Consider the following 24,856-nt stretch of genomic DNA (forward strand, 5'->3'; position numbering starts at 1 on the left):
ATGCTTCATTTAAAAAAAACAAAAAAACACCTTGGCTCAGTTTCACAACTTTTCAGCCACCTCCATCTGCCCCCTTCTGACAGTCCTGGGCTGGAGTCAGCGCTCACTCCTTGCTGTCCTCCTCCCCATACTGTTTTGGGGGAGGCAGCGTGGGTGGGGGATCCCCTGATCAAATTCACCTTGTTCCCCCTGCACCTCCCCTCAAGTGTTGAGGGGGAGGGGAATGGCCTCTGAAGCCAGCTTCCAGGTGGTGGGTTCCTTTGCCATCTTGCTCCTTCACTCTTAGGAACTAGGGACCCCTCCCCAGGCAACACTCCCCACACACTCTCTCTCTGTTGTCCAATGTTGGAGGGAACCCCAGCAAGCCCACCACCAAAGCAAATGAGCAGGGTGCACAGGGCCAGGCTCCCCTCCAGGCAGGCACCCCATTCTACCCAAGGGGGACACACTTGGGACGGGGAGAGGGTGACGTTCCTCAAAACTGCCCCCGCCCCCATTAGCCTGTGTGGAGGGGCTGCCCTGATGGATTCAGCTCCTGTCTCAATAGTCTGGGAAGAATCTTGACTTCCTGTCCTCGGCTCTGGGCCTTTGCCAGATTTCAAGACAGTGGGCAATACTGTACCGCACATCCTGTCGGGAGAGGGGAGAGGGAGAGGCCAGGGTCTCCATCACTGTGCCATTTGAATGGCCAAAGGGAGAGGGTCAGCTGTGAAAGGAGACAGTGGCGCTGCAGGAAGAGCACAGGCTTTGAAGTAGAAAATCACAGGTTCAAATCCAAAGCGGGCCATTTATCAGCTGAGGGACCTTTGGCAAGGCCCTTCATCTCTTGGGGCCTCTGTCTGGTCATCTCTAAAATGCCTGCCTCATGGCAGGGGGGTATGACACCCTGACAGAGAGGGCCTGCACAGAGGAGTTTTCCCTCCGCCTCTCTCATCATTTGCTTCCGTAGGGCTGGTGCCCATGGTGGGGGCAGTGGCACCTAGCCGTGCGCCAGGCCAGCCCAGGGGCCCTGTGCGCTGGGCAGCTGGAAGAGGATCCAGTCCTCCCATCCAGACCAACACACGACTTGATCTGACTCTAGCAAAGAAATATTTACAACTGCAAAAAGTGAAAAGAAACCAGACAGTATTTATTCCTCAGCACGGCAGCTGTTACTCGGCCCAGACCGCCTGACTCCTTCCTGCACTCTAAGTGCGTGGCCGTCCGGGGAAGGCGGACCCACAGTCCACAGGCAGCTTTGGGGATCAAGAGCTAAACAGGGGACCAAAAGGGAGGAAAGCAAAGTCCCAGCCAATCACCCTCATGACTGCAGACTCAAATTCCTAGACACAGCATAGACGGGGAATTCAACATTACAGTAAAAGAACAATGCACTTCAGCTAAGTTGGGATCGTCTCAAAATTTATCTAAGGTTTAATAGAAAATCTACGAATGTATTGGACCAGTAGATATTTGATAAAGTATTACCAGTAGACACTTGTTGCAAAAGCATGTTTAACATGTTTCTTTTTTTTAAGTTCTCTTGTACTTTTAACATATTTTTTCAAACCAAGAGGCAAATTATATTTAACGATAAAAACCCTACAGACTGTTATTCAAATCAAACAAAAGAAGGATGCCTGACATCATCGTTACCACTAAACAATTTTCAGGAAGTTCTGGTACTACATTAGGACATGAAACACAAAGGAGGCAAAAAAAGTTATCGAGAAAAATTTCTTCTCATTACTTGCAGATGATTGTCATTTATTTGTTTCTTAATTCACCAAATATACACTGAGCCTCCGCTACATCCCACACCATTCTAGGACTCAGAATGCCAAAGTCCCTGCCTTCATAGAGCTGACAAGAGGAGGGAGGGTGGAGAGAGATGAAAACAAGTGAAGCAAAATAAACAACGTGCCTTGAAGAAGACTAAACAGTTGACACAGTGACAGGGCGGAAGGAGCCATTATATAGCAGGTGGACATCCTACCTAAGAAGGAATAGGTGACCAGAGCCTGAAAGGTACGAGAGAGAAGCCATGGGGCAAGTGGGTGATGTTCCAGGTTGGGGAGCAGCGAGGGCACAGGCCTTGGGACAGGAACAAGGTCAGCAAGTTAACAGACTAGCAGGGCAGTGTGGACAGAGAACAGCTGAGCAAAGGGAAAGGGCCCAAGACACGGCCAAAAGCAGGCAATGGGGGGGATAATTGTGGGGATAATTGTGGGGCTAATTGTGGGCAGAATAATGGCTCCCAAAGATGGCCGTGTTCTCATCCCTGGAACCTGTGAGCATGTTAGGTTACTTTGCAAAGGAGAATTAAGTCTGCAGATGGATGTAAACTTGCTAATCAGCTGACCCTGAGATGGGGAAATTATCCTACATTATCAGGGTGGTGTCATTTATTTGTAGCACCAAATAATATTCCATCGTCTGGACATACCACAGTTTATGTATCCATTCACCTACTAAAGGACATCTTTGTTGCTTGCAAGTTTTGGCAATTATGAATAAAGCTGCTATAAACATCTGCGGGTGGACATTTGTGGACATGAGTTTTCAACTCTTGGCGTAAATACTAACTGCTAGATGGTGTGATAAGAGGATGTTTAAGTTTATGAGAAACTGCCAGACTGTCTTCCATTTTGCATTTCCACCAACAACGTATGAGTAGTGAAGGTGGGAGTGTGTCAGTGAGAGGATCGTGTTTCGAGGTGACACAGCCCCAAAGGGCAAGTAGGCACCTAACACTGAGATTAATTATTCGAGTGGGATGAGGTCTATAGGCAAATAACAATTATTATAATAATAATTATACTTATTTATATAGTATAACCTTAATTATAAACACAGACTATTACAAATTACACATCTATGTAAAAAGTAAACAAACATGTAAGCAATTTTTAAAAGAACAATAGAATCATTATCCAATCTGAACAACAGAGAAAAAAATAGGCTAAAAAAAATAACAACACACTCTTACAGACCTGTGGGACTAAACAACAGATCAAATATTTATGTCACTGGAGTCTCAGAAGGAGATGAGAAAAAGTACAGGACTGAAAAGGTATTCAAACAAATTATAGCTGAAAATGTCCCAAATTTGACAAAAGATATGTCTACAGATTTAAGAAGCTGAGCAAATCTCCAACAGGATAAGCCCAAAGAAAGCCAAACCAAAACATCATAATACAAATTCTGCAAACTAAAGACAAAAAAAAAAAATTCTTTATCAATAAGAGAAAAATGACACCTTACCCATAAAGGAAAAGTAATTCAAGTGACAGTGGATTTCTCACCAGAGATCACAGAGGCCAGAGGAAGCTGTACAGTATTTTTCAAGTGCTAAAAGAACTGTCAACATGTCCATACCCAGTGAAAATATCCTTTAGGAATGAAGGGTAAATTAAGACAATCTCAGATGAAGAAAAACTAAGAGAATCTGTTTCCAGGAGAACTACTCTAAAATAATGGCTAAAGGGAGGACTTAAAATAGAAAGTAAATGATAAAAGAAGGAAACTTAATCCCTACTTTATATCACATACAAAAATTAGCTTAAAAAGATCAAAGTCCTAAATTTAAGAGCTAACGATATGAAACTCAGAAGAAAACACAGGAGTAAATCTTTGTAACCTTGGATTTGGCAGTGGTTTCTTAAATATGACACCAAAAGCGTAAAAACCAAAGGAAAAAAATAGATACATTGGATTTCATAAAAATTTTAAACTTTCATACTTCAAGAGATACCATCAAGAAAGTGAAAAGACAACGCACATAATGGGGAAAGATTTTCAAATTACATATCTGACAACGGACTTGTATTTATAATATATAAAGAACTCTTACAATTCAGTCATTAAAAAAACAACAGTCAAAAATGGGCAAAGGATAAACAAGTTCGCACTGTACAGCACAGGGAACTGTACTTAGTATCTTGTAGTAACTTATGGTGAAAAAGACTATGGAAAGGAATATATGTACGTTCATGTATGACTGAAGCATTATGCTGTACACCAGAAATTGACACAACATTGTAAACTGACTATACTTCAGTAAAAAATATATATATACGCATTTAAAAAAATGGCCAAGAGTGAGGTCAGGGCATAGCTCAGTGATACAGTGTGTGCTTGGTAGTCACAAGATCCTGGGTTCAATCCCCAATGCCTCTGTTAAGGGGAAGAATTTTTAAATAATAATTAATAATAAATAAAATAAAAACTTTAAACGGGCAAAGGATCTGAATAAGCATTTCTCTGGAGAGCATATGCAAATGGCCAATAATCAGACATAAAGAGGGTCAACATCATTAGTTATCAGAGAAATGCAAAGTAAAACCACAATGAGATACTACTCCACACTCACCAGCACGACTATTATAAAGAAGACAGACAATAACAAGTGTTGATGATGCGGAGAAACTGGAACCCTCATACATTGTTGGTGGGAATGTAAAATGGTCAAACTGCTTTGAAAAACAGTTTGGCAGGTACTTAAAAAATTAAACACAGAGTTACCATATGACCCAGCAATTTCACTCCTAGGTATATCCCCCCCCAAAATGTCCCACAAAACATGTGTACATCAATGTTCATAGCTGCATTGTTCATAACAGTCAAAAGTAGAAACAACCCAAATGTCTGTTAATTGATGAATGGTTAAATCAAATGTAGTATATCCACACAAAGGAATATTATTTGGCAGTAAAAAGGAATGAAGTACTGATACATGCCACAACATGAATGAACCTTAAAAATATATAAAATGAAAGAAGACAATCAGAAAACACTATATACTGCGAGATTCCATTTCTATGAAATCCCCAGAATAGGCAAATCTACAGAGAGGAAAAACTAAATTAGTGGTTGCCTAGGACTTGGGGGGGGGAGTAATGGCTAAAGAGTATGGGGTTTCTTTCTGGGGTGAAAAAAAGGTTCTAAAATTGTGATGATGGTTGCGCAACTCTGTTAATATACTAAAAACTACTGAATTGTACACTTGAAATGAGAAAATTGTATTAGGTGAATTATATCTCAATAAAGCTGTTACCAAAAAATAAAAGAAGCTTGGAACATCAATAAGGAAGAAAGAACAGAAAGACTAAAACACTGAGTAAATCCAATAGATTTTACTTTTCCTCTTGAGTTTTCTAAATTGTTTGGTGGTTAAAGCAAAAATGACTGCATTTTCTGATGTGGTTCTCAGGGTAAATGGGGAAGAGTAAAAGGAATGAAAAGGAGGTAGTTTTCTTGGAAAAAAAAAATTAGCCTTGGATTTCTCAATGTTCCTGTAAAACTCAGGTTCCTCAGACTCCAGAGACTCAGAAATCAATATTAAGTAAACGTAGAGAATGTTTGTTTTCACTTCTCTCAGAAACATGTTATTTTGCACATACTATTAGGATTAGATCCTCAGTCATCTGTTTCCTAACAGTGGAGTCAATTTCTTCCATCCAATAGCCTCTTCTTACCTCCCCGAAAGCAAAAAAAGTTACATTTCAGGATATCTACAGAGCATTATCTTCGTAGGTAATGACTTTTAAAATTTCAAAGGGGATGAAACCCAGGACACACAGACATTTGTACGTTGTAGAAGCTGAGACGCTGGGCTCATTTGGATCCTTGAGATATTTATGTCAAAGTGTTAGAGTAAGACATTTCCACTCACACCTGCTCAGTCTCAGGAGACCATGTCAAAGCGATTTTGCCACAACCATGTTAAGACCTCTCCATCTGGTATCTCAAAGCAAGAAGTTGAGGACAGGACACTGGCAACAGACAACTGGTTGACAAGGCACTTGGGTGCCTGTACCCAGACTCCACAGGTCAGAGTCTGGCTCACAGCATTTATCAAAGCTTCCCCCAGCCCAGTGGTCAGGGTCACACTGCAATTGTGGCTCTTCCCCGAGGCCCAGCAACGAGGGACCAGGGTCTGTCCCAAAGGAGGTGCAAGGGCAGGAACATGCAAGGCCCGGTCAGGGGAGAGAACTACACACATGAGTATTGGGAGTATATCACCTTCCAGGATGCCCAGGGCCCCAGGACCCCTGCACCGGCCCCAGGGGCACCAAGGCTGTATTTGGAAAGGCCAAACGCTGCAGCAACCAGACACACTGTCAGATTCCCAAATCATAAAGTACAGCTTATCGGGCGAGGTTACCAGCTCAGTGGTAGAGCACATGCTTAGCATGCAATAGGCCCTGGGTTTAATCCCCAGTACCTCCCTAGAAAGAAAGAAAAGAAAAGAAGGAAGGGAAGAGGGATGGGAAGGGAAGGAAGAAGATAAGGTTTGTCAGGCTGGCAGAGGAAATGACAACACCTGGTGGTCAGCGTTGGCCGTCGTCAACTCCTTCAACTTCAAGAAGGCAGCCAATCTCCTTCTTAACAGCACAAGCTGGTCCCAAGGGGGAAAACGGCGCTCTCAGAACCCAAGGCATATTAACGAGTACAGAGGTTACAGCTGGTCCTAAAATGCCTTTGGCGACCCATCCTAAACGCTCTGACCCAGGAAGAGCTAGGCCTGTTACGCAGTTAAGTTTCAGGAGAAAAAGACCACAGAAGAAAGAAACCCACAATGCAAGTACACACACTATCCCTCTCTCACAAACATGCAAAAAAAAAAAAAAAAAAAAAGCTCACTCACCCACATTCTCGGGGCCGGTTGTCCCTCCCAGCCGCAGTGAAGGGTTCCAATTCGTCCCATTAGACGTGGCTGGCTACTCCTGGAGCCTTTCCCCTGAAGAACAGCCTCAACGCCTTGCTCTCTCTTTGGACCCAGTGCCATGGCCAGCACCCTGCGATGGGAGAGCTGGCTTGGCTTCTCCACCCAAGCGCCTCCGTCAGGAAATGGGCTCCTCTTCTGAACAGCACGCCGCACACCTGAGGGCCAGGGTCGGGGCCTGGAGGGGGCGGAGTGGAGCGTGGGGCTTCCCAGGGAGGCAAACCGGAGCCCGCAGATGGAGCCCACAGCGTGTGCGGTGCCGGGGGTGCTGTGAGCGCGGGTCCTGAAGGAGGAGCAGGCAGACCACGGCCTGGAACGCACTCAGGGTCGAGGAGGGTCGGAGAAAGGCGCAAACCAGCCAGAGGCCCCGCTACCTCCACGGCGCTTCCCGGGAAGCCTGATCTCGCGAGATCTACCGGGCGCAGGGCGGGTCCTGGGATGAGAACACCTGGGAGTCCCAGGCGCTGGAGGTCCCTCACCCGGACTCCTTAACAAGCCTGGCGCACACCACTATCAACCAGTGCCTCACTCCCCAGCTCAGAGTCACAGTGCAGGGGTGCGCCGCCCCAGGGGCCCAGCCTGATGAAGGGAAAGGCCTAGGTCAGAAGATGTGGTCCAGGGCAGGGGTGTGGTCCGCGTTTCTAGGCGGGCTGGGTGGGTGAGGGGTCGACACCACCTCTGACCCCGTGCGCTCGCCTCTGTGCTTTGGTCACCGTGTGGCACCTGGAAAACCCCCAGGCCCACACGGCACGACCTGCCACTGCGGACAGTCTGGCCCGCGCGCCCGTATCCTCCCCACCAAACACCCGCACGCCCCCGCGGGGGACCCCCTCCCCCGGCCGGAGAGCCCCCGCAGAGGTGGGCACCCCGAGTGGGAAGAGCGCGGTGACAGTCCCTCCTTTGCCCCGGGGTTCTGTGAGCACTAATGCCCGAGGCATAACCCGCGGCGTAGGGGGTGAATATTATTATAATATTGAAATAAACCTGCCAATGAATCTAAAATTGGCTTTTCCGCCCACGGTTGGGTTGAGAAGGGGAGTGGTGCGGCGGGGGGAGGTTGTTCCTCCAGCAGAGAAAATTCACTTGTATGTCTTTAGACAAGAATCACTTTGCATTGTTATCAGTCATCTACAGTGTTACAAAACAGCACTTGGCAATAAAAGGCCAGAATCAGATAATCCCAAAGGATGTGATCTAAACAATTCACAGTTTCTATTAAAGCACACATTTTCCCTGACAGTTCGGGAAACCTCAGATCAAAAGACCAAACAATTTGGTTACTCCACAGCCTGGCCCACAGGGGCCACATCCTCAGCAAGGCCCAAGGCTCTTAGTTAACCCCTCAGCCCCATCACCCTTCCTGATGCGTGGGAGAGGCTTGGGCAGCCCGCCTCCCTCCTCCAGTTGCAGGTTGCTTGTCAGCTTAACCAGGACTTTGGATTCCCATGGTGGGGATCATCACAGCTTTGTAGTAACACTTCTCAACGCTTCTGGACCCACTGGGAATAAGTCATTTGTTTTATTGGAGTCTGTGAAATAATTTGCTTCTGAAAGGAATGAATTTGCCAGCAAACACCCGGCTTTAATTACCAAGAGACATTGCAGGTCTTTAGAGCAAATATCTACCAGAATGACTAGAATCACCTCTAAAACCTCATGATGTGGGGTTTTCACGGCTCTCCACCTATTTTTAGCAGTGAGGAGCGAGGAGTCAGAGCTTGTGGAGAAATCACCTTTTGTGAAAGATGTCAATTTAGCAGGACTTCAGTGAGAGAGACTGACTGAGGCGTAGGGCATGGGAGGGCTTGGGGCAGACCCCAGGACGGCAGTCACCCATCACCTCTGCTCCCAAGCTCCAGCCTCTGTGGGTCACTATTTGACCTTCCTCAGCCTGGCCCAGCTCCCTGCCCTGGGCCGCCTGAGGTGGGAGGTGCTGGGGCTAAGGCCCCAGGTGTGGTTGATCTACAGAAATGGTGAGCCAGAGCAGGGCAAGCCAGTGTCCTTCCTGGCTCAATAATGCACTTACCAAAGTAGTAAGACCTTAGAGCAGAAAACGTGCCCAAAGTGATCACACAGCCAGTGCCTGGCACACAGTATTTCCTGGAGAAATGCGTTTACCCAACCCCAATGGCATACACTATGCCCTGCTCTTATGGAAATTGGACTCCTCAGCCCCCATTTATCCTGGGGAAGGAGGTTTAGCCTTAACTTAAAAATGAGCAGCTGTTCTAGACTCCTGGGGAGGCCACAATGGTTCAGGCTCAGTGCAGCCCGTGCACAGACCCCTGGGAGCGCGCACTTAGGGCTGGAAGAGGCAGTGCAAGTGCACAGAGGAGATTAGGAGGGAAGGACCCAACAACCTTACAAGGCTAAAATGGAAAAAGGGTCACCGAGGAGTTTCCCAGTCTGGATGCCAAGGAATCTTAAATGGTGTCCTGTAGAAAATGGATGCTCCAGTTACATAGGTCTGGAAAGCTATGGGTTAGACACACTTAGGCAAGTCTCTCGTTTCGCGGTCTTCCTCACCAGAGGTGACTCCAGCCAGAGATGTTAAGATGAAGGTGCCAGAATCTGTGAGCAGAGCGCCATCTGGCGGAAATACCTATGGATGCAGTAGGGCGGGTTTGTCGAGGCTAAATCCCTCTTTTCAATAAGGACCCGAGGCTCCAGGGAGGTTGAGAGTCCCTGATCCTGAGAGAGAGGGAGAGCCCTTCTCCCTACCTGCCCACCGTGTCTCGGGGGATCAGGGGCCACATCCAGGGCCCTTGAAGTTAGATCTGGGGCCGGCTGGCACAGGGTATTTGGCGGGGGTCCTCCCCACGGGCTCAACTCCCCGTGAGGAGCCTGTAATGGGAGCCCCAGGCGGTCGCCCTGCAGGCGGGCGCTGCGCAGGGGAGGCGGCGGGAGGAGGCTGTATGGGGCGCAGCTGGATGGACTCCCCCGTTGCAAGGCTACTGGTCGAGGAACTCAGGTGTGGAAGATGGAGGATGATGAAGGAACTGGCTGAGGGGGCCTCCCACCCAGATCTCCCCGCCCCCAGGGTGGTCTCTGAGGAGCACAGGGGCCCCCTAGAGGTCAGGGGGCTTCAAAGCAGACAGGCTGGGGTCGAGAGTTGGAGGCTGTCCTGGCTCCCTGGCTTCCCTGAGAAGGTGGCTGCAGAGTGAGTCTCAAGGCTCTCCAGGGTCTTGCCTCATCTGCGGAGGCAAGTGATGACAGGGGTCCTTGGCTCTGGTGGGCACAGAAGATACTCAGCCCTGATGGTTCCCCAGAGAGGGGTTGCTGGAAGAGCATGGGGCAGCCCGGCCCAGGGAACCTGCAGGAGGCTGGCAAACGTCAGAAGGTCCCCAGTTCTTAGGGTCTCAAAACGGTCCAGGAATTGTCTGTATCCACTTTTGAGTCCAGCCCTGCCCCTCAGGCCCTGACTACCTAGTAGGTTGGGACCTCCTTTGGGCTATTATAGCAGCCACTGGCCTGGCCTCTCTGCCACCAGCCCTTCCTCCCTCTGCTACACACACATTCAGCCAGACCCACCTTTGGGCTGGCATCTGGTTAACACTGGTCTCAGCATTTGTGCAGGCAGTGGGCAAACAACCGCGGGTCCACACCTTGTCCTTGGGAATGCTGGAGCCCAGCACAATGGTGGGCACAGAGCAGGTTCTCCCTCCACGTTTGCTGACTGACTGACTGACCGACCTTAGCAATGAATGAGATCTATGTGGCTGCTGCCCTTGTTTTCTCACAGTCCAACAGGGGAAACAAGTGTGAATTAAACAACTGCAAAAGATTAATCAGCAACTTTCCACATGATAAAAGACCAGGAGGGAAAAGTACAGAATTCTGTGGGAACTGGTCAGGTAGGCTTCCTGAGGAAGTGAGATTTCAGTTAAGATCTGAAGGGCAGGAAAGAGTTGCCCAGTGAAGTGCAGAAGAAAGAGTGTTCCAGATGGAAGGAACAGCATGTATGGGGCTGGAAGCACAGCTCCCATCTCAACTGATGCCCCCTCAGTGGCACTCCGTCATGGCTACCCAGCCGGGTCCCGTGCACTCCAGCCAAGCCCTCCAGCCAGATTTCTCTCTCTCTGCTCTCCTTCAGGGCTCAGGACCCCGCCAGATGGTCTTGTCCCCAGAGCCTGTCCTGTGTTCCCAGCTCTGTGCCTTTGCCTTGGTGCTGGGGCTTCCCCGGGAACGCCCTTTCTCCCACCGCCACCTGTTCAAAGCCTTCCCTCAGCTCCAGTTCTCAGTGAGCTGGAGTCAGCACCTCCATCCTGTCTGTCCCGCCGAATACAACTCCCCCCACCCCCGCAGACAGCAGGCATGGAGCAGCTATCTGAAGGCTCTGAGAAGTACACAGCAGGCGTACTGGGGAAGAGAGCAGAATTCGAAGCCACCCCAGTACCAGCAGTGATTCACTTCTCTTATTCTCCAGCATGGGCATACCTCCTTTGATTGCCCTTCGCAGATATTGCGGCGGGGTTTTGTTTGATTGTTTGGTTTCCGTTTTTACAAATTGAAGGTTTGTGGCAACTTTGTGGATCAGATGATGGTTAGCATTTTTTTAAACCAATAAAGTATTTTTTAATTAAGTAAGTGCATAGCTTTTTTTAAACATAATGCTACTGCACATGTAATATACTATGGTATAGTGTAAACATAACTTTTATATGCACTGGGAAACCCCAAAATTCCTGTGGCTTGCCTTATTGCAGTCGTCTGGAAGGGAGCCTGAGATACCTCAGAGGTAAGCCTGTATTTCCCTGCCTGAGCTCCAGGCAGCCAGAAACCTGCAAGTGGACCCGGCTGGTGATGGCTCTGATCTGGGCAGTGAAGGCCTGATCAGCAGTTTGATGCCAGTCGTCTCATGAGAGAATCCTTACCAAGTACATCTGCATCAGTGACACAACTATTCCATCAACAGTGGTGATATATTCCCATGGTTTGCTGCCCCCAGAGGGGTGTCTAATCTGCCAATCCAGAGTCTTCCCCATAGCAGGCAAGATGGCGGGCCATGGGCAACAACAGACTCAGGGGAGAGAACAATCGCGGTCACTTTCTGTTTGACGGAGCTGAGCAGCTGCAACAGTGCTGAAGACGCCATCAACGTGGCTAAACTACCAGTGCACCAAGCCCAGGAATTTAGAGGAATCTTTGTGAAGCCAGGACCCCATGAGGTCAGTGGCTTTGCTTTAGGGGGCAGTGGTGGGGGGTACTGTTTCCCCTAGAGGGGTTACTGCCCCTTTTTTATGTAATGCTGAGATGCCAAGAGGGCCAGGCCAAGAGGCTCTTGAATATGCCGTTTCCTTTTGAACAGAGAGGCCTGTTGGGCTCTTTCCACCTTGCTAGTCATTGAGTCTGCGTTGATACCCTCCAAGACGGGGTGTCAGGCCAAAGAGGAACATGCCACCCATAGGTCAAGCGTGCACTTTCAACAAGAACTTGGAAACGCCTTTCTCAAAAACGAAAACAAAAAGTGTAGTAGGTAGCTTGTCCAGCAGGTGGCGCTGTTATACTAGGAAATGCCTCTGCCTAGTATGGCGGCCATTAAATCTTTAAAACTGATTCCTCCTCCTGCTAGAATTCTTTTTTGTTTCTGCTGGACCACCAGGGATGGTTTAGGGAGGAAAGGATAGAGGGGAGGTTGCAGTCTACACGTACCTCTAGCACTTCTGTACATGCAGCGATCCCGGATGGAGAATCCCCTCTGACACGCACCTGCGGGGAAGCGCAGACTCAGGGCACGTCGGTTCTTAGCATCCTTCCAGCTCTGGAAGCCACAATAGCACAGAGAACCGGCCCACAGGGCCACTTAGGATTTCCTTCCCCTCAGCCAACTTCGCCAAAACCCCATCGTTTGAATTCTGGAGCCTTGACTCTCCCTGAGGACATGGACCAGGGAGTCTAACATGCAGGCGAGTCAGGGGATACAGCGACATGTCCCTAACACCAGGACACCACGTTATCCCCCGGCCAGGAACTCAGGGAGCACGGGGTCGGGCGGCGGGTGATGGAGGCTAGCCCGCGGGGGACAGTGGGAGCAGCGGGAAGGAAACAATGTCAGCTTCTTTTCTCCCTTCCTCCAGGGCCTATACCTGAGCACGCCACTTCTCCTCCCCGCGTCTGGTGCGTTGCCCAGCGAATTCTTTCTTCCTCTGCACAGGCCACCGCCTTCCAGCCTGCGTCCTCTGTGCTTTGGGCCTCCACCCATTGCTGAGAAGTGGCCCAGGCGAAACAATGGTCAGAACTTTGCTGTCTTGGCTCCATAGCAGGAGCTGTAGGAGAACAAGAAACTCAAAGAGAATTGTCTCTCCCAACACTGAAAAACTTATATGACGAGATCATGTCAAAAACATATTCAATAGCTTAAAATGGAATACTTAAAAAAAATTAAGTAACCTAAACAAAGGTAGGAAAGGGGTATCAGAGAAACGAAAAATAGAAAACAAATAATAAAACGGGAGGCCTAGATTCATACATATCAATAATGGCATTAAATGTAAATGAAGTAAACACATCAATTCAAGACAGACATGCGCAGAATGGATTTTTTAAAAAATGACCCACATACATGCTGTCTATGAGAAACTCACCTCACATACCAGGATACAGGTAGGGTAAAAAGAAGAAGTGTGAGAAAAGCTATTCCATGGAAACTCTTAACAAGCCAAAGCCAAAGCCAAAGCAAGAGTGACTATATTAATATCAAAGTAAGCTTCAGAGCTAAGAAATTAGCAGAGTTAAAGACAGACAATACAGATTGATAGAAGAGTCAGCTCACCTAGAAGGCATAACATTTCTAAATGTATAGACACTTGAGATTAGAGCTTCAAAATGTAAGAAGCAAAAAATTGTAAGCAAAATGTAAGAGCAGATAAGGAGTCCACATTTCCACAGTTATACTGGGAAGTTGCAGCACTGTGTAATGTGTAGAAATAGTAGACAGAAAATTGGCAAGGACAGAACTGAACAACACCATCAACTAACTTGAATTGATTGGTATTTATGGAACATTGCACACATTCGTTTCAAGCACACAGGGAGCATTCAAGATAGACTGTATCATGAGTCATGAAGCAAATCTTAAAAAATTTAAAAGGATTGAAATCATACAAAATATGCTTTCTGACTATAATGAAATTAAACTAGAAATCAGTAACAGAAAGATAACTGAAAAAAATTCCAAACACTAGGAAAGAAACAATATACTTTTTAAAAGGAAATCTCAAAGGAAATTAGAAAATGTATTAAAATGAAAGAAAATTAATATATAACATACCAAAATTTGTGGGATGTAGCTAATTTATTGCATTAAATACTTATATTACAAAATAAGAAATGTCTTAAAGCAACCATCTGAGCTTCCCCTACAAGAAACTAGGGGAGAGACTAGGGAGGAGGGGAAGCAAAATAAACCCAAAGCAAGTAGGAGGTCAGAAATAAAAAGGATCAGTTATTAATGAAATTGAAAATAAACAGAGAAAATCAATGAAACCAAAAGGTGGTCCTTTGAAAAAACAAGACAAATGATATACTTTAAGTCAGACTGACAAACAAAAAAAGAAAGAAGAGAGAAATGACCATATCCGGAATGAAAAAGTGAACAGTTGTAGACCTCACAGACTTTAAAACAATAATAACATCCCTGTGCAAATGAATTTGACAGACTGCAAGAAATAGGTCAAATCCTCAAAACCCACAAACTAGCCAAAAAACTTACCCACAACATGAAGGATAACTCAGTCCTATAAAAATTTTAAAAATTGAATTTGTAATTTAAAACTGCACTAAAAAAATCTCCAGGCCCTGATGCTTTAATGGATAAATTATTTTCTTTTAATATAGCAGCCTCATTGGGATATAATTCACATACCACACAATTCACCCATTTAAAGTGTGCAATTCAATAGTTTTTGGTGTATTTAGAGTTGTGTAACCATCACCACAACCAATTTTGGAACATTTCATCACCCCAAAAAGAAACCCTATACCCATTAGCAATCACCCCCCATTTCCTCCCAACTCTCCAGACCTCAGTGACCACTAATGTATTTTCTGTCTCTATGGATTTGCCTATCTTGAACATTTCATATAAATGGAATCATATAATGTGTGGTCTTAGTGACTGGTTTCTCCCTCTTACCATATTTTCAAGGGTCATCCATGTCAAATATAGCATGTATAAATTCTTTCTTTTTATGGTCAAGCAATCTCCCATTAATATGAATTTATCACATTTGATCGATCCATTCATTAGTTGATGGGCATTTGGGTTATTTCCACTTTTTGTCTGTTATAAATAATATAGCTGTAAACACTTGTGTGTAAGTTTTAATGTGGACATATGTTCGCATTTTCCCTGGGTACATACTCAGGAGTGGAATTGCTGGGTCATATGGTAACTCTGCGTTTATCTTTTTGAGGAATGGCCAGACTATTCCAAAGCAGCTGTAGCGCTTAAATTCTCACCAGCAGTGTATGAAAGTTCTTGAAAACACTTGTTATAATTTGTCTTTTTGAAAAATTCTAGCCATCCTAGTGAGTGTGAAGTAGTATCTCATTATGGTTTCGATTTGCATTTTCCTCGATGGATCATTAGGGATGTTGACGCCCCTTTTCATCTGCTAATTGCTAATTTGTGTATCTTCTTTGGAGAGATGTCTATTCAGATCCTTCCCTTTAAAATTCCCCTTAAAATTACTTGTCTTTCTGTTATTGAATGGTAAGTGTTCTTTATATATTTTAGATTTAAGTCCCTTGTCAGATACATGATTTGCAAATATTTTCTTCTATCCTGTAAGTTGTCTTTTCATTTTTTTTTTTTTTTTTTGGTGGTATCATTTGAAGCACAATCATTTTAAATTTTGATTAAGTGTGTTTTATCTTTTGTGGTTGTTTCATATACTTTTGTTGTCATATCTAAGAATGCTTGTTCTAATCCACATTCTTGAAAGTTTATGCCTATATTGTTTTCTAAGAGTTTTATAGTTTTAGCTGTATCAACTAAGTCCAGGGTCCATCTGAGCTAATTTTTATGTGTAGTGTGAGGGGTCTTTTGCATGTGAGTATGCAGTTGTCTCAGCACCATCTATTTAAAAAACCTGTTCTTTCTCCATTTGATTGTCTTGGCACCCTTGCTGAAAATCAATTGACTATAAATATGAAAGTTAGTTTCTGGGATCTCAGATCTATTTCATTGGTCTGTATGTCTATTCTTATGTCAATACCACGCTTTCTTGATACTGTAGCTTTGTAGCAAATTTAAAATGGGCAAGTGTGAGTTCTCCAACTTTGTTCTTCTTTTTCAGGATTGTTTTGGTTATTCGGGTCCTTTGCATTTCCATATGAATTTTAAGATCAGCTTGTCAATTCAGGCCAAAAAGGCCCTCAGGATTTTATGGGATTGTGCTGAATCTGTAGATTAATTAGTAAGTATTGCCATCTTAAAAAATATTAAATCTTCCACCCATGAACATGGATTGTCTTCATTTACTTAAGTCTTCCTTAATTTCTTTCAACAATGTTTTATAGTTTTTAGTGTTCAAAGCTTGCACTTTAAGTTTATTCCTGTTTTATTTTCTGGTGCTGTTATAAATGAAATTATTTTCTTAATTTCACTTTTGGATTATGCATTGCAAGTTTATAAAAATACATTTTAAAAAACTCATCCCTATCATGATCTGAATTAAGGCCAATCTTGTTTCTTTACTGCATTTTAAGAAGTTTAGAGGAGGAGACCAGTTACTGATGTTTTTGCCACACAAGTAATCCATGAATGCATACTCCTCATAAAAGGTTCGAACAATGCAGGAATGTTCAGAGGGAAACACCACAGTCTCCTCAACTACATGCCCCCATCCTTCTTGCTTCCTGCCCCAAGTGCCAAGCACTGTGAACACTGCTTTGCATTCATTCAGTCCACGTGCTAAAAACACATTTTTTAGTATATGTCCAATTTATATTTTTGGTATATTGATCTTGCATTCTGCAAATTTGATGACCTTGTTTATTAGTTTTTTTAGTACACTCCTGAGGATTTTCTCTATTCAAGATCATGTCATCTGCGAACATAGTTGAGGAAAGATCACACAAGGTGGTGCATGTGTCTGGCAGTGAGCCCTCATGTGAACCTGAAATTCATTCTGACCAGTTTCGTTTATATTTCTGAGAATTTATATAAGCACTTAATTTCTTTTAAGCCATTTAAACAGCTCATCCACAAACCAATCTTGGCAATACCATTTGGAGGCAGAGACACATCACATTTATAATGTACACACAGACATACACTCACATACATACACACAGGCAAAGATCCCACAGTTTCCTGCTTGAATTTAAAAAGACCTCTTTTTCCCTTCAGTCTCAGGGATCACAGATGATTAGATAAAAGTCCCTGAGAGCCCAAGCAGATCATTTACATCTCAAAGGCCCAGGGAGAGAAATGCAAGTTCCTCCCAGAAAGCTAGCTTCCACTAACTGCACGTGCAAAAACCAGTTTTGGAATGTCAAAAGAGCCCCTTCTTGGCCCTTTTTAGGGTGAGAGTTCCTTCAGTTTCTAAATAGCCGATTCAGTTTAAATCGATAACAGTAATAGAGAATAACAGACATCATTCACTTACATCACAGGCCTCACTTCCAGAGGGACTTGAATCAGCGTTCAAGTTACCAAGGACCCTCTAACGAAGGTCAAAACCAGGAAGAGAGAATAGGGTTTGGACTAATGTACTGAGACACTCACACACATACACACACCCCCAAGAAAAAAAACCAAACCAATTCCAAAAAAAATTTACTTTGATGCAATAGCATAAAAGCCCACACATAAGGAAGTTCGTCCCATTTTCCTTTCCCTTTTAACAAAACAGTTCTATTTGAGAGACGGTGTAATAATTTAAAGAGCCATGAGGGGCCATTGTTCTCCAGATCCTAAGGAGGACTGAGGCCAAGCAGTGTTACAATAAAATATTATTTTCTTTCATTCATGGGAGCGTAGCTGGTGATCTCCCAGTTTTGTAAAATACAGCCTAGGGGACTCCAAGATGGAACAGAGCTCTGATCAACCATGTTTAATTAGTCATGGCTGGTGTTGTCAAGTATCAAGCAAACATCAAACCAGTGCAACGCAGAACAGTCTCTCAGGGTTGCAGTTGCCTAGCTCTAAAAAGGGAAGATTCTCAGCCAATATTGTGCCGTAAGCGAAGCCAGTGCAATAGGGAAGAATACGCTGGTGTCATCACATGCAGGCTCTGCTACCAGAGACATCTCAACCAGCCAGTGCAAGTACTGATATACACACAAAGCTACGACTGACAAATGCAAAAAGAATCAAAGGAGATACAGTCCAAAATTCCACTCCCACTCCCAGATAGAGGCATCCAAACACATTTCCTGAAAGGGCATGAACTCAGATGGAAGGGGAAGAATTCCCAGCCCGCACAAGCTGGAGCAACTCACACCAAAAACGAAAGCCAAAGTGGACCCTCAGTCAGGACATTTCTCAGCTCCAAACTGCTTTGTGCTGAGGCAGCTGGTGCCTGTCAAGGAGTGACCCTCCAGGTTCCCCAGAACACAATGAGCTCTGGCAGCTGCTGGGGATTCAGGGAAGGGGCTGCCCCCCAGCCAGGGCTGACCTGCCATGGGCACAGGCTCCTGGCTGTCTCACCAAAATTATTGTCAAAAGCAAGTTCATGTGCCTGACACACAGTGAGGTCAAACAAACCAAAACATCAGAGTCTGGAGCAGAGCAAGGCTTACCTCAAGGGCCAATCCAGGAGAATGGGTGGCTCGAACTCAAAAGACCTGAACTTCATGATGGTTTGGGGGGAAGAGGTTTTAAAGGCAAATTTGGGGTGTGTGACTTCCTTCTGATTAGGTGGTGGTGAGGTAACAGGGTGGTGTTCCAGAAATCTTGTCCTCAGCCTAAAGTTATCACCCTCCACCTGAGGGGTGGGGTGGGGCTTAGCTCCTGTAGGAGAACTCAAAGATACATTGTTATGTATCTTCCTTGAGGACAAATTAGGACTCTGCCCATCACTGAACCGTTGTTTGACTGCCTTGCCTTTGTTTCTGTGTTCTCTCACTTTCAGGATTAGTAACTGTTTGAATCTGCCCTTTGGAACTCAGGGGAGGTATAGGAGGCTGAAGATTTTTTCCTACAAACAAGAAATGGGGGACACTGGAAAGTTCTTCTACCTGGAGGGCCACACAGGGTCTTGCTCGGTTTCACTGCCAGAGCTGGGGGCCCCTCTCCCCCGCAGAGTCAGTCCTCTGAAGGCTGTCCCTGCCTGGCTGGGTTCCTAAGAGGCGAGTGTCATGGATGCCACCCTGTCTGAACCAGTTTACTCTAAGAGCCCCTGAACCCCTCCTTCAGCCCCATCATGCGCCCCTGGCTCCAGCTTCTTCTCCCGGGCAGAAAGCAACCCCAGACCCAGAATGTGCCCACCCCTAAGGCGTCTCCAAAATAGAGAAGAAGGGAAGTGGGGTTTTTCACAGTCCTGCATTCCTTCTACCCAAGGTTGGCATCCACTTGTAAGTCCTGGGAGAATGGGATTCTTTGAGGAGGGGCGGGAAAAATATGGGGAGAACAACCCATCTTAGCATAGGGTCCTTCAAAGCAAATTCTAAATGACTCCATATAAGTAAAAGTAAAAAGAGATGGATAAAAGCTAACTTGATATTAAACATCTTAATATCCAGAAACTCTGCACCTATACGTATTACGCACCTGTAAAGCAGTTTCCAAAGACTCAGCACATTTTAATTGCTCGCCCACTTGGGCTGGGCCGTGGTTCTGGAGCAGGCACCATGGCCTCATACTGGGGTGCCCACAGTTCAGCAGCAGAGATGAGGTGAGCTGTGCCGGCGGGTTTGCCTGCTCCTGACAAGAGTCTACCTTGAACCAGGCAGTTCTTAGGTTGTTCTGTGGGTTTGGGGGCTTTCAAGTGCACAGTCTCCTCTTAGTCGAGGGCACTAGGGTACTTGTGGTTCTAGGACATGGCTTGGGTGCCCTGGCTGCTCCCAGAGGGGCCCAGGCCTTGGCGGGGACAAAGGCCCTGCTACCTCTGAGAAGCTGATGGCTTCACTCAGCACGAAGCCAGCCAGGCTCACCACCAAGCTCTGCGCCAGCTGCCTGGTACCCAGTGCCCTCCACACACAGATGTTATCGAACCCAAGTTCATGTGCCCAATGCACAGTGAGGCTAAACAAACAAAATGTTGGCGTTTGGAGCAGAGAAATATTTCTTGATCAAGAGGGCACCAAGCCAGAAGATGGGAGATGTAGGTTTGTCTCAGGTCCATCTTACGGGCTGGCTGGGGCTTAAGACTTTTTAAAGCAACATTTGGGGTGAGGGTTGCAGGAGGCATGACTTTCTTCTCATTGGCTGGTGGTGGGGTGACAGGGTGACGTTTCAGGAATCTGAATCATCAACCTTCTGGTTCCCACCAGGCTGAGGTCCACAGTGCCGGTGCTCAGTGTGTATCCACCATCTTCCACTTTAGTTCCCGAAGAACAACTCGAAGAAGTGTGTCAGATAGTCATGCATATGCCTTAAGGAGGAACTCGGACTCTGATCGATGAACTGCTGTTTCTTGACTGCTTTTCCTTTGTTTCTGCATTCCCTTCCTTCCCTAATTAGTATCTGCTTGAATTTCCTCTTTGGAACTCAGGGAAGGTCCAGGAGACTAAAACCTTTTTCCTACAAACAAGCACAGAGGGGCTTTTGTACCCAGGAGGGCCCGCAGGGTACACAGGTTTCCCCGACAGTGAGGTCAGTCACCTTCCTACCTCCTTCCCGCCCTGGGCAGCATGAGGGTCAGCGGTCAGCCTTGGCAGGTCGCTTCCCCGAGTCAGGCACTGTGCCTGCCTCCTTTTGAGTGGGGTCAAGTTCAGTCCTTGAGTCAGGGCATCACACCCTCCTGCTCACCGGAGCTCAAAGGTAAGTTCTGACTCCTCTGGAGCACTGTAACCAGGAAAGCCAGGGAAGGAAACTCCTGGCAGAGGAAGGCCCGGGATCCAGAGCCCTGCCGGGTCATGCCATGCCCGCCCTATGTGCTCCTCAGCCCGTCCCAGGAGGCACAGGGGCCCATGTGCAGATCCTGCCCCAGAAGATGCCCCAGATCCCCTCCAGCCCGCTGCCTCTCCGACACCAGGTAATCACACCAGCTGCACTCCAATTATAATATCTTGAGAGATATTATTCTCTTAAGTTGAAAAAATAACACTATTATGAGCAGAGCCTGCTGGAAGAAGGGCTGAGAGCATTCAGAAGATGCATTGCTGTTAGTCGGTTTTATGGCACATTTGCATTTAAATAGATTCTTTAACTCTTTCTCTGAACTTCACAAGAAGATAGCCTTAAAAGTGCTGACTCACAGGGAGGCACGTGCTTAATTTTCACTTTAATTCAAACACTGATACGTTGTCTGATCTTAGCCATTCCAGCTCAAATGACATTTGCAAATGCAGGTTTTAAGTTAGTATTCCTTTGTTCTTTTTGGTTAAAAATCACAGTTCTTGGACCTGTGTTATAGGAAAGATCCTGGTCCCACAGGCTGGCCTGGCTGGCCCTGGTCTGAACTCTCCTTACGAGCTGCCCAGCCGCGCGTCTCCTGCAATCCACTGCCTCCCTCAGCCAACATCAGGGAGCCTTGCATCTTGCAGGAGAGCTCACCGGGAAAGGGCTCGTTGTAACAAGGACCCGTCCTAGCATCAGCCAGTGGTGTGTCAGAACGGGCTTGTCCCGCGTCCCAAGAGCTGATTATTGCATTTCCAGGAATTCTGCAAGCTAGTTCTTCCACGGCCATTATTAAAGCTTAAATTAGGTAAACTTACAAGTAAACAAATTATCCTAAAAATGAAGTTGAAAAAGACAAAACTCATCGCTTCATTATTGTTGTATTACTGTTGAAACAGAGGGTAATCATCAGTTAGATCCATTACACCTGTAAGCTGCCTTCACTGATCAAGTGCACTTTGTTTTTACAAGACCTTGCATGTCCTCAAGCCTCGCCTGGCCTAAACAATGAGATGTTTGTCAAAGATGTAGTTTCAGAAACTTGGACTCAGCTGTGTCCAGTCTGAGCTCCAGCTGGTGAAGCCTGAGACCACCGACCCTTCATCTGGGCCTGTGCGAGTGTCCTCGATGACCTTTTGACGTCATGGGGCCCAAAACTGCCCCCTCAGAGGATGCTGACGCCACTATTTTCTGAGCACAGGTCTCATAAAGATGCCTGTTGCTCAGCTGCCCCTGCACAGAAGGACGATTCTCTCATCTTTTTCTTATCTCCAATTACCTTTCCTCCCACTCCCCACACCTTAGCTTTATCCCAGAAATATCGAGAGCCCCTCACCTGCGTGGAGGTGGATTTGAGATTTGTTCTCCAGCCTCCTCACTTGGCTGCCTCACGATAAGCCCTTTCTCTGCTGCAAACCTAGGTGTCTCAGCTTGGTTTGCTGCACATCCAGCCGACAAAGCTGGTAGAGTAATGCTATGTCCCTGAGGTCATTCACACATGGAATTTGTATTTTATGGCAAGACAAGAAAAATTCAAACAAAATTTTGCTCTGGCTGTTTGGGCCTCCTTCCTCCCCTTTAGTATGTATTGGGCATCTGCAGTAACCAGCCCTCCTTAAGGGATAACCTTTCTTCTTAATTTTTTTTTTTTTTTTAAATAATGGAGGTACTGGGATGGAACCCAGGACCTCATGCATGCTAAGCACGTGCTCTCCCACTGAGCTATACCCTCCCCCTGCGTCTTAATCTTGAAAGGAGTCATGATGACCCACTGCTTTGTACATGCAGATCTGGACTGTGTAAACTGTCATTACGTCACTTGATGTATGACCCTTTGTCTCAAAAACTTATATAGCTGTGCTTTGTCCTCTAATGGGCAGAACGGTCCTCAGAGCTTTCTGAAAGGCTGACTCCCAGGTTATAATCCTGAGGTTGGCTTGAATAAAATTTTCTCTTTCTTTCCTAGATTGACTATTGATTAATTTTTTCAGCAACAGGTGGGAGGACTATGTAATGGTGTTTAGTAAGGTTGCGCTCGTGCTTGAAATTGGTGGGGTCATCTACAAACCTGTCCCCTTTTTTTTCCCCAAAGAGCTGATTGTTAACCGATACCATCACACCACTGATAACCGGGCCACCTGGAGGAACTATGGGCCTCCTTCCTGCCTTGTCTGTCAGCCCCGGGCAGGACAGCGGCCGGGCAGACTCCTAGAAGGGCGACTGTCAGCCCTTCAGAGGTTGCTGGGCCAGCGCCAAAGGCCTATGCGGTGTTTCTACTGACGAGCCCAAAGTAGCAAAGGAAAGCAGCTGAGGGAGCCGGCTGAGGTCTGTCCTGCTGCCTGTGTACTCCCTCCCTCTCTCGGCTCTGGGAAAACTCCCCAAAGGGACCTCCACCCCTTCCTCTCCCTCAGCCCTAGACCCACTGCACCTGGCAGACGTGTGGGGCCTCAGGCCCAGCATCCTGAGGACACCCCAAGACTCCCGCCTCTCACCTGGGCGGCGGGGAGCAGCATCTCACTGCTTTCTCACCCTTCAGCCCTGCCCGACCTGCCAGACCTTCACTTCACGGAACTCATGATGACCCTCCACTCCTCTAGGACCTACGCTGGCTCCCTACTGCTTGCCACAACCCTCACCAACTCCCCTCTCAGGGACCCACACTACTCCATAGTCCAGTCACCACTTCTCATAATGAGACTCAGAGAGGGAGCAAGTGACAAACATCTTTGTGCATGTTAGTTGGTTAAAAAAAAGGAAGGGGGACATTTGCCTACTCTGACATCACCAAGGCAAAGTATCTTCTTTATCAAAAAGAAAATCACTTAGCGGGGGGAGGGTACAGCTCAGTGGTAGAGTGTGTGCTTAGAATGCACGAGATCCTGGGTTCAATCCCCAGTACCTCCACTAATAAATACATGAATAAACAAACCTAATTACCTACCCCCCAATTTTTTTTTTTAGTTAAAAAGCCAAAAAAAAAAAAAAAAAGGAGAGAAATTTCTCAAAAAAATTTTTTTTGAATGGTTCGGATGCCAATTCCCTGCCCTTTTAGCCCCATGGCTTCCTGTCCTCCAATGTTGCTGTCACAGCCCTGTGGCTCCCACCCACACCTCATCCAGGGCATCAAAGGCCCAAGATTTGGTATGGGTTGGGGGGGTCCCCATTCACTTCAGGTATAGAGAGGGGCTTCAGCAGGGTGCTTGAAGAGCTTGATTCGTGTTCTGCGGTTTGGGGGCACAATGGTTTGGGGGTACGTGATGCTGCCTGGAAAATGCAGGGCAAGAGGCTGGTGGGCCCATGGCTTTCAGCACAGAGCAAAGCAGAGGTGGGGGATGGGACCCTGGCCCCTCCGGGTGATGCCAGAGCAGAGTGAACTGAGTTTTAAAGGGTGGGTGGCACTCAGAAAAGACTGGAAGATCAGGGAAGGCATTCTAGGCAGGAGGAGCAGAGCACAAGTGCAAAGGCTACAGCAGAAATGGCACGTTCCACCCTCAGGGGTGCCAGCAGCCTGGCTGAGTGCAGAGGCATCTTTCCAGCAACTGTGAGAGGCAATGGAGAAGGCACCTGGGGCCCTGCCTCCCTGACCGCTCACCCTTCTGCTTGGTCTCCTGCCAGCCTCTTCAGGGCTACTTTTGAAACAAGAGGGAAGGGGGCAGGGCACAGACATTAAAGGAATGACACAGCAATGACAGGACAAATTGGTTAGAACCAAGATGGCAGAAGATTTGACTTCGGGTAGACCTTGAGCCTCATGGCACACCCACAGGTGCCATGACAGTTCCCAGGTTGACCATAAAAGGTCAAAGAGTGGGTGGGACCCAATCCATGGAAATCCCCACCCCCTCCCCAAAGTAGTTGGAATAATCCTCCTACTCATTAGCATATGAAATTACCAAGCCCATAAAACCTAACAACCCCACACCTTGTGGTTGCTCTCTCTCTTGCCTTCTGAGCAGCCGTCTACAGAGTGTGCCTCTCTCTAAATACACTTGCTTTCACTTTACTACACCTTGCTCTTGAATTCTTTCCTGTGCAAGGCAAATATTCTCCGACAATATTTGTCTCCCTGCATCCCCTAATCTCTCCGGATTTTAATGCCCTCTCCATTCATACCCCATCCCCAGACTCCTCCTCTAGCCCTG

The 24,856-nt window shown here is 46.6% G+C and overlaps 1 long non-coding RNA gene and 1 other non-coding gene across 5 annotated transcripts in view; one reads left to right on the forward strand and one right to left on the reverse strand.

Moving 5' to 3' along the window:
* Nucleotides 1–23,581, reverse strand: part of LOC106729420 — a 61,986-nt gene extending 38,405 nt beyond the window's left edge. For 2 of the 4 annotated variants that reach the window (XR_004314921.1, XR_004314923.1), the window contains exons 1-2: nt 12,793–13,239; nt 12,359–12,467 (exon numbers count right to left, since the gene is read on the reverse strand). This is a non-coding gene — a long non-coding RNA (uncharacterized LOC106729420). Of the gene's footprint in view, nt 1–12,358; nt 12,468–12,792; nt 13,240–19,424 lie in introns of those variants that run through there. The other 2 variants (XR_004314924.1, XR_004314922.1) reach the window with 2 other exon arrangements.
* On the forward strand, nt 23,547–23,618 carry TRNAS-AGA. Its single transcript has one exon. It is a non-coding gene; the product is annotated as a tRNA-Ser (tRNA).
* The last annotated feature ends 1,238 nt before the right edge of the window (nt 23,619–24,856 follow it).

This window comes from Camelus ferus, chromosome 24 (assembly GCF_009834535.1).
Source record: "Camelus ferus isolate YT-003-E chromosome 24, BCGSAC_Cfer_1.0, whole genome shotgun sequence".
Lineage (NCBI taxonomy): Eukaryota > Metazoa > Chordata > Mammalia > Artiodactyla > Camelidae > Camelus > Camelus ferus.